The following is a 9,864-nucleotide window of genomic DNA, read 5'->3' as shown; positions in this document are numbered from 1 at the left end:
ACACGCACAACCCCTCGTCGGACCACCCAAATCGACCCCCATCCGCCATTAAAACCAAACGACCACCTTCAAACTTCGACATCCATGGTTGTCCCCCCCCTTGTTTCTTCGTCGTCTTATTCACCACGTCCAGTCATGGACGACTTCAAACAGCCCCAAGCAGCCATGAACGAGCAGCTATGACGAGCAGCAATGACTCCCAGCAGCTACACCATCTTCGTCGCGTCCAAACAACCATCGTCGCAGCTGTTTCTGCGTCATCCATGTCGCCGCTGCTGCGTCCTTTTTGTCCGCCATTGCTGCTGTTTTTGTCCTCCATTGCTGCTATTTTTTGTCCTCCATTGTTGCTGCTTTTTGTCCTCCATTGTTGCTGCATTTCCACTGCTCCATCGACGACGAACAGCTCGTCGACCTTCACCAAACATGCTTGCCGCTGCTGCTGTTTTTTGCCTTCATCTTCTCTTCGTCTTCGTCGTCATTTGTTCGATCTTTGGTCGAGGCTCGGACAGATTTGTTTACAATCAAAGTTCTTCGTTGATTCATCTTCGGTTAGTTATTTTTGAGTTTTATTTTGTCCATATTTCGTTTTTATATTTCTCGAAGTTAAAATCGTTAAAGAATTCAATTCTTGTTTTGTTCGTTGTTCATCGTTGAAATCATTTTTCTAGTTTGTTCATGTTCATGTGCTTTGTTAAATTAATTTTCAGATTTCAAAATAGAAGTTTAATTAGTTGTTTTCATATTCATTTCATGTTTGTATTATTGTTTAAGTGAATATTTGTTAGTTTGATGTTTGTTAGATTCAAATTGAAATTTAATTAACTATTTCTTCAATTTGTTTCATGTGTTTATGTATTGTTGGAAATTGTTAATATTGTTAAGTTCAAGCTTAAGTTCATAATTGTTTATTCGTCAATCTTGTTATTTGTCTAAAAAGAATTTAGTTGTGTTAAAGGAAATATATTGATTTAATCGTTTAATCCGTCATGTTTGTTGTGTTAAAATAGATTCATTCATGTTCATACTTTGTTTGGATGATCTTGAATCCGAATTTTGTATAGTTTGATTTCTTGTTTACCATTTGTGATTATTTCTTGAATTTGTCTCATAAAGTTTAATATAGGAATTGTTGTTGTAATGTTGTTAGAGTAGTTGATTTTAAGTTCAATATTATTGAATTTAGAAATCAAAATATACTTGTTTGTTGTTGTTGTTGAATCCGAAAATAGGATTGTTTGTTGCTAAAATATTGTTCAATCAAATTTTAGTTGTTCTTTGTTGTTCAATTTGTGTTCATGTGATTTGTTGTTGAAATGTTGTTGAAATCATGTTCATGTGCTTTATTGTTGAAATGTTGTTAAAATCGTGTTCATGTGATATTGTTGTTATGATGTTCATCCGTGTTCATATTGTTGTTTGAACATTGTTAGAAATTGATCACATTGTCTATATTTTGGTTAAGTTTGATTAATTGATGTGTTATAGCTGATGGGTAGTTTGGTAAATTTGTAGTACGTTCAGGGTTAATTTGGTAATTTCAGTAAGGTCGGAGGGGGTAGTTTAGGAATTGTACATTTTGAAATTGTTTATTTGAAGCATGGGGGACAAAATGAAATGGGGTGGGTTGTGATATAGTTGTTTAATATAAAGGGGGGACAAGATTTAATTTAAAGGGGAATCTTGCATTATTTTAAATGAAGCATGGGGGACAAAATGAAATGGGGTGGTGTGATATGTTTATTTAATATAATGGGGATGAGTGGGAAGATAATGAGTTTGGTAGAGAAAATGGGTTGATTTTAATTGATTAAAAGATTTATGGGATGAGTTATAAGAAGTCTTGAAATCAGAATAAAAAGGGAGGACAAGAGAAATACAGAGACAGAAAAAAAACGGGAGAGAGAAACAAATCTGAAAATAAGAGAGAGAAAAGGGCTGAACACTTGAGAGATAGAAAATTCCGAAAATTATTGAAGCTTTCAAATAAAAAAAACTAAAAAAAATATTCTGTTTTCTTTTGTTGTTTGAAATCAGAATTGATTGTTGTTTCATAAAAGCTGAAGTTTTTTTTTTTTTGGATTACTACTCTACCGGTTTGTTACTGGGTTGTTACTGTTGCTGGGCTATTGTTGCTGTGTTGTACTGATTTTATTGCTGCTGCTGATTCTCATCTTCATTTTCTTTTGCTTCCAATATCAGGTACACAACTGACACGCTGGTTATTGTAATCCGAAATATGAAGCATGAATACGAAAAATGAAGAGTTGAAATTCTGAATTATATTTAATTATATTCTGAATTTTATTTGTATGTATAAATTATGTAGTTTGCAAAAAATCAGAATCATGTAGATATTTAATACATATAGTGGAACATTCGACGATAGCTTAACAAATGAACTATCTACATCTATTGCCTAAAAATAAATAAATGGTGTAGTAATTCCGTCGAATCAAAAATCAAACGAATAGGCCATCTAGTAGGAAGTTGGTAGAAATTTATTTAGTTAAATAATATTGGTTAATTGCAGCACGTAAATGGTCTAGGATTAAAATTAGAATTGTTATGTTTTTTTTTAATTTGACAAACTGAGAACATGCCTAGTATAATGTAACTAGGTAATAACATGTAAATAAATTAAGATATTTCTCCTTTATTTTGTAGAGACAAATTTCAATAAAAATGTAGGCATTTTAGGACTGTCCTTTTAAAAATAAAATGAGAGGAGCCTCGCCCAATAAAATGCACTAATTGCGGGGCCCTCAATAAATATTTAATTGAGTATTTAGAATTCGGGATGGATTGTTTAGTGAATTCCACAGTCTTACCCATAAATAATAATACGCTAATCGCTTTAGGCACGATTTAATAATAATACATTCTTAAACATGGGTGCGCATTTATGCGACCCAAATCCAAATCCTAAAACATTGAATAAAAATACGTTCCGGATCGCGGGTGCATTTTATGTGACGCAATCCAAAGACATGTTTTTAAACGATGTTCACATTCTTGTAAAAATAATAATAACAATTATGAAAGCAGTAAAAAGATAAAATTTGCACATAAGTTCATATTTGTATAAAATCAGATAATCAAGCCGAATATAACAGTTGAGCAACCGTGCTAGAACCACGGAACTCGGGAATGCCTAACACCTTCTCCCGGGTTAACAGAATTCCTTATCCGGATTTCTGGTTCGCAGACTGTAATACAGAGTCATTCTTTTCCTCGATTCGGGATTAAATTGGTGACTTGGGACACCCTAAATCTCCCAAGTGGCGACTCTGAAATAAATAAATCCCGTTTCGATTGTCCTTTAATTGGAAAAACTCCTTGTACCCTCGCGGGGGCGGAAAAAGGAGGTGTGACAGCTCTGGCGACTCTGCTGGGGACTTAACCCATAACCAGTGGTTCAGGGTTAGAAATTCGAGCTCATATAAATTGTTATATTTGGTTTTATCTGATTTTTACATGATTGAGTCTAATGTGCTAAATGCTGCTTTTACCGCTTTGATATTACGTGAACTGTGTATAAACTGTGCCGAAACCCATCTCCTCTCTGAGTCTTCTAAATCATGAAGAAGGGTGTACTTCGTACGACTTCTTTTCTGTATAGTGTCAAATCCCAATTTAGAATGAGGTTCGGACAAGTTGCTAAGCCGGTGAAGCTTCTGTATTCCCGGTACGCTACCCCCTCGGCTCGAGCTGTCCGCTCGGGTAAGCCAGGTCTAGAACAAACACCCAGGTTCTGAACCTAGTATAACAAAGCCACATGCCGGATCCCTAGTAGGAACGTTTGTTTGCATCACGTGCATCTGACTTTGGAGGCTCAACACAGGGGTTGAGTCTGTCTAGGACAGGTGCACCAAAAATGAAAATGACCATCCTGATGCATCTTACTTGTTACTACTTGCGCATTAATTTGATTCGGACTTGTGTGTTGACTGACTTGTGAATATCAAAAATAATATTTTGAAATTGAAAAAAAAAATAGCGGTTAGGGAATTGATTGTTTATTTTGAAAAGAAAACAAATGCCCAAATACTGTCAAAACTCTGCCGAAATTTTGAGAAAATGAAAAAAAAATGTCTTATTAGTTTGTTTTATTAAAAGCTAAGAAAAGAAAAAAAGAGTCGTTATTCTGTTTTGTTTTTCAAAAAAAAAATAGAAAAAATATATAGTTTGTCTTGCCATGAAAATGAAAATGAAAATGAGTCTTATTTTTAAAATGGTTTTTTTTATTATTTATTTGATTATGAAAATGCAAAAAAAAAAAAAAAAGTCTTTCATTATTTGTCGCAAATATATATATAAATCTGAAAAGTTTTTTTTTATTTCCAAAATATATATATCTTTATTTGTTGCAAAGAATATTTGTCTTGCCAAGAAAATTCAAAGTAAAATTCCAAAAAATATGTCTTGCAAAAAATAATATAAATATCTTTATTTTCCATTGTTGATAAAACAAAAAATAATAAAAATGTTTTTTTTTAAAAAAAAAAAATCCGAAAATATTTTGATACTTCTTTCAAAATTGAAAAGAAAATTCAAAATTCAAAAAATATTTTTAGAAGCATTTCTTTTATCAAAAGTAAAATCCCAATATTTTCTTTTTTTTTCTTTAGAATAAGAAAAAAAAACAAATGGAAATTCAAAAAAAAAAAAACTTCCTTTTACTTTTGAAATTCTCAAAGTTCAAATCAAAAGAAAAGGAATTTTTACAAGTCTTTCTTTCAAAAAGAAATCAATCAAAAAAAAAAAAAAAAAAATAATATATATATACTTCCTTTCTTCTTTTGAAGCAGTTCTTTCACAGTTCCAATTAAAAAAAATATATTAGTTCATTTACTTATTCGCGAGGCTCGAACTACGCGGGTTTGATTCTCACCGGATGTGAGATACGTAGGCAACCCTCATCGGGTCCAACTTCACCTTTTGCTAAAATAGCCAAAAATCAAAAATTTTAATCTTGTCATGAATAAGTCGGGTGGTGTCCAACCTTCCCTTTTGCTAAAATAGCCAAAAAAAAAAACATGTCAAAATTTTAATTTTGTCATAGAGAAGTCGGGTGACGCTGTTTTATGAAGACATAGCCGAATGTTCCCGAAAGGGACGCCGGGAGGCTGACTTTGCATAAACAGCCACCTTTGGGTCATTTTTAAGATTTTGACCAGTTGACCCACACAGCCTTAAAAATCTTCGTCCCCGAGGCGTTGAAAGGCCGTGTTTGCAATATTGACTTTTCTAATTCGAAAAATGATAAAAAGAGTCATAAATAAGTCGGGTGATGCTATTTTGTCAAAAATAGCCGAATGTTCCCGAGAGGGACGCCGGAAGGCTGACTTTGCATAAATAGCCACTTTTTTTGGGTCCTGTTTAGGATTTTGGTCTAGTTGACCCACACAGCCCTATAAATCTTCGTCCCCGAGGCGCTGAAGGGCCGTGTTTGCAACATCAGGTTTTAGTATAATTTGAAAAGAAAAAAAAAAGAGTCAGCGGTCAGGTGAATACCGTTTGGATTTTTTTTTTAGTCAAAATAACCCGAGCCAACTTCGGCCGCGTCTTGAACCGTTCTTGCCGAAATAACCTTAGAGTATCTGTCAGTTGTTAAAAGGTTATTTTCGTAAAAGAATGGACAAGTGTGTAAAGTGTCATAAAATAATCCTCCCCGGCCTCAAATTCATGTGAAAGTTGGAAGGGGCCACATTTGCAAAAATAACCGTTTGGTTGCATTTGTCAAACGGGGAAAGAAATTGGCCGTTTGTAAATCTTTTAATTAGAATATGTGGGTTGTTTGATTTTCCAGCTTGTAGGTCATCTTCAAACCTTTGAAACTCAGTTTGTTTTAACATGAAAATTGAAAAAAAAATGTTTAGCATTGTTTATCTTTTATTGGGTCCGAACTACGCTCGGTCTGATTCATGCGGGGTCATGATACGTAGGCAATCTCCATAAGATTCGACCACCACTAAAATAAAAAAATATAATAATAAATAAATAAAAGAGAGTGTGGAAGATTTTCAGGGGGGCACAATTGTCTAACTGCTTAGGTACATTGTATCTCTGATACATGATTGTCTGTCCAATGCCCTAACACTAACGTGATGGCTTCCCTTTGATGTGTCCATATATAGAAAGTGGTTGGTTGTGGTAACTCCTCCCTGCAAAGCAAAATCAAAGGACAATGGCTCAGAACCGCAGAACCGAGTGGATCGGTACTGATGACCGACAACAATTGGTCGAACAGAACAACAGGTTGGTAGAAGAAGTGAAAATGCTGAGACAGCATGTGGCAGACATGTATCAGGCATGGATAACGGGAAAAGCACCACCCCCTCCACCGCCAAGCCTCTTGAACTCGGTCATTTCCCAAGCACCCAACACCATAATGGAAGATTCTCCATACTCTCCATCCCAACCCATTTATGGCAGCTTTCCCAGCTATCCGAGTAGCTCCATCACTCTTCAATGTTTCTCCGCTCCCCAACACCACTTCTTTCCCCGTGACCTCAAAAGCCATACCTCACTTCCCAGGTACCCGACTCCACGAAATGCTTACCCACCCATACAAGCCTACCAAAAGCCATCTGGATCAGGTTTCCGGCCCTGTCAACATGCAAGAATGAAGAGGTTGCTGAAACGAGAAAAGGCTCTCACCCCTATCGGGGTATCTTATGCCAGTCTGTTTGAAAGGCTAAGGCATGCTGGCTCGATTGAACCACTCCCCGCATGTACTCCAAATCCACTTGCAAGGAGCTTTGATCCGGCAGCGCGATGTGCCTACCACTCCAATGTCATAGGGCACAACATTGAGAGCTGTCATAGTTGGAGAAGGGAAGTAGAGAAAATGATCCGAGAAGGGGGGGTTGTGATTAATAACAGTGACATGGAGCACTCGAACCCCCTCGAGAACTTGCCGACGGAGGTTGATGAGATTGAAGCTGGTAATGGTCTTGGCAGTATTGATGCAAAGCTCAGTGGCTAAAATGCCAATTTTGATAAAGTGGGAGGACGTTTCGTTCCTTGGTCAGCAAGAGAGAAGCTTGTGGTGGCTCATTTTGTTGTCATTTCTGTTGTTCGGATTATTAGGGTTATAAGTCGGATGTTGTCTTGTCCAGTTTGTTTTAGGATTGTTCTGGATTGTTTTGTTTGTTTTGTTATTTAAACCATTTCACCGGTAGTCTAATACAAAATCCGGTCTTTTATTATTTCCAGTCATCTTTTTGTTTAGTCCTTTTATCATTTTTGTTCAATGCCGATTCTAGGGACATGACATGCGCACCCAGTTTGGGCCTAGTCTTAAAAGTTAATCATAAAACCCTGAGAAGGTGATCAAAGCATTTAAAGGAAATAAGAACGGTTTGAGATTATTTGGAGCCCGAGTCATGTGGAACTGGGGCAAACACAAAGAAAACCGTTAAATAAAGATTCGCCTAAATTGGCATGAGGGTCGTTCATAATAAAAGAGAATGAGAGTGTCGCCCAACGGTGCTTTAGAAGTGACAAATGAACAAACATATGTTTAACATAATTGTCAAGCCCAGCACCGTCGGAAGAGACTATAAATCTATTGTTTGTTGTGTTGTTTGCATTTGGCATGTTTTGAAGACTGGAATGACGAAGGCATTTTGTTCTGCTACCTAAACACTTTATCCTTCGTTACCCCTTTTTGAGCCTTACTTATTTTTCTTTCATACCCCTCGTTCGGAATCAGTAAAAACGACTAGAAAACGCGAGCATGGCATGAAAACATGAAAAAAAAAGAAAAAAAAAACAACAAAACGAAAAAGAAAAGAAAAGAAAAATGGTAAAAAAAAAAAAAAGAAAGTCAAATGAAAAAAGAGGAATTGGGAACTACGTTTGACCTGATTCCTCAAAGAGGATACGTAGGCGCTTCACGGCTCGGTCATAGTTTTGAAAAAATATAAATCAATCAAGTAAAATATCCCCAAGCAAGAAACTGGGGCAAAAGTTGCGTTTGTGGTAAATAAATCTAGTTCCGAAAGTTGTAACTAATAACCCAGAATTAATGCATTTTTGAGCCTTTAATACCTTTTTTTTTTCTAGCCCTATCCAAAACCCACATTACGGTCCAAAGAAAGACCTTCTGACCAGTCTTCAAAAGATACCAAGTCAGACAAATGAGAGTCTTACCGGCGAACATAACATTCTGTTCCACAGCAGAAAGGACTCTAATCTCCAGCAGAGAGAGTCATACCGGCAACACTCCAAATCCCCAGCTGGAAAGTGATACAAATGAGAGAGTCATATCGGTGAAAACCTTTACAGGCACCATAAGGCGATGAAAGCTGAGAGAAGAACAAAAAATGAGAGAGACTTGATAGTGAAAACCCTTTGGGCACTACAAGTCGAATAAGATTAAGAATCCAATGGGGAATCGCCAATTGAAGATCTTGAAAGATGATTGACGGTAGAGGATAGGCCACATACGCATGTCATGGCCATTAGAGTCGGTATCTGCGTTTGATAGGTTTTTATTTATAGTTTCTTTTGTAAAAGAGTCATCATTTCCTTTGTCTTTTGTTTTGTATCTTTTATCTTTCTCCTTTCATAAAAAATTTTCCCCAATAGAGTCTGTCCGGTCAGAACAAGTATGAAATGACTTCAAAATATGTCATCAGCTTCCCAATTATACAAAATGAGATCTGACTAGTGCATCCAAATGGTGTAGTCAGCGAGGAACAAGCGCGAGGCCAGTGTCAAGAAAATATCCCCAGCAAAAGGGAATTGACAAAAGGATTGACGAGTGTCAAAAGGGATATCCTTGCCAAAACCAAAGTTATAAACCTCAAGGCCAAAGCCAGTGGGCAAATCAAGGAGAGCAATGAGCATGATTTGGGAAATTCATACTAGGACTAAAAGGTCGGGGAAATGCCAGCTTCCGAGTTATGTCACAAAAGAAGACGGATATCCCCAGCAGGAAGGGATTATCCCCAGCACATAATATCATCCCCAACAAGCTGTGGAACGCAGAGCAAGGAAGGAGAAAGGGAAAAGCCATCCCAGTAGGGGTATCACAACCAACCACCATGTTTTAAACTAACAAATTTTGTTTGATTTGAAACAGGTAAAGGAAATGGCATTGATGCCAGAAATGCATGCCGCAAGGGATATTATCAAACTGGGGCAGAAAATTTTCCTTCCGCTTAGAAAATTTTCTGGAAGTCAGGTACCCATGCGGGAAAGAATAAAGATAACGCCAGTCTCAAGGGAAGTGGTCTTAGAACCAGTGTTGCCCCCAACATAATAAGTTCTATGGAGGAAGTTGTTCCCCAGCAAAGGGATGAAACTTGAGCTCAGTGAAGCACTAGTTCTGAAAGAATCAGAATCCCCCAACAGTGTTATCCTCGACAGCGTTATCCCCAGCTGATAACATTTTACCCCCCAACAGGTAAGTAAATAATTCCCCAACAGTGTTATCCCCAGCAAGTATTCGAGGTAAGACATTTTCAAGTCTTAAGGATATTTTGGGTTCATCCGCCCTCAAATAGGATATTTTGGGTTCATCCGCCCTTGAATAGGATATTTTGGGTTCATCCGCCCTCGAATAGGATATTTTGGGTTCATCCGCCCTCGAATAGGATATTTTGGGTTCATCCACCCTCGAATAGGATATTTTGGGTTCATCCGCCATCGAATAGGATATTTTGGGTTCATCCGCCCTCGAATAGGATATTGTGGGTTCATCTGCCCTCGAATAGGATATTTTGGGTTCATCCGCCCTCGAATAGGATATTTTGGGTTCATCCGCCCTCGAATAGGATATTTTGGGTTCATCCGCCCTCGAATAGGATATTTTGGGTTCATCCGCCCTCGAATAGGATATTTTGGGTTCATCCG

This window comes from Nicotiana tabacum, chromosome 18, assembly GCF_000715075.1.
Source record: "Nicotiana tabacum cultivar K326 chromosome 18, ASM71507v2, whole genome shotgun sequence".
Taxonomy (NCBI): Eukaryota; Viridiplantae; Streptophyta; class Magnoliopsida; order Solanales; family Solanaceae; genus Nicotiana; species Nicotiana tabacum.
This window is presented reverse-complemented; position numbering follows the sequence as displayed.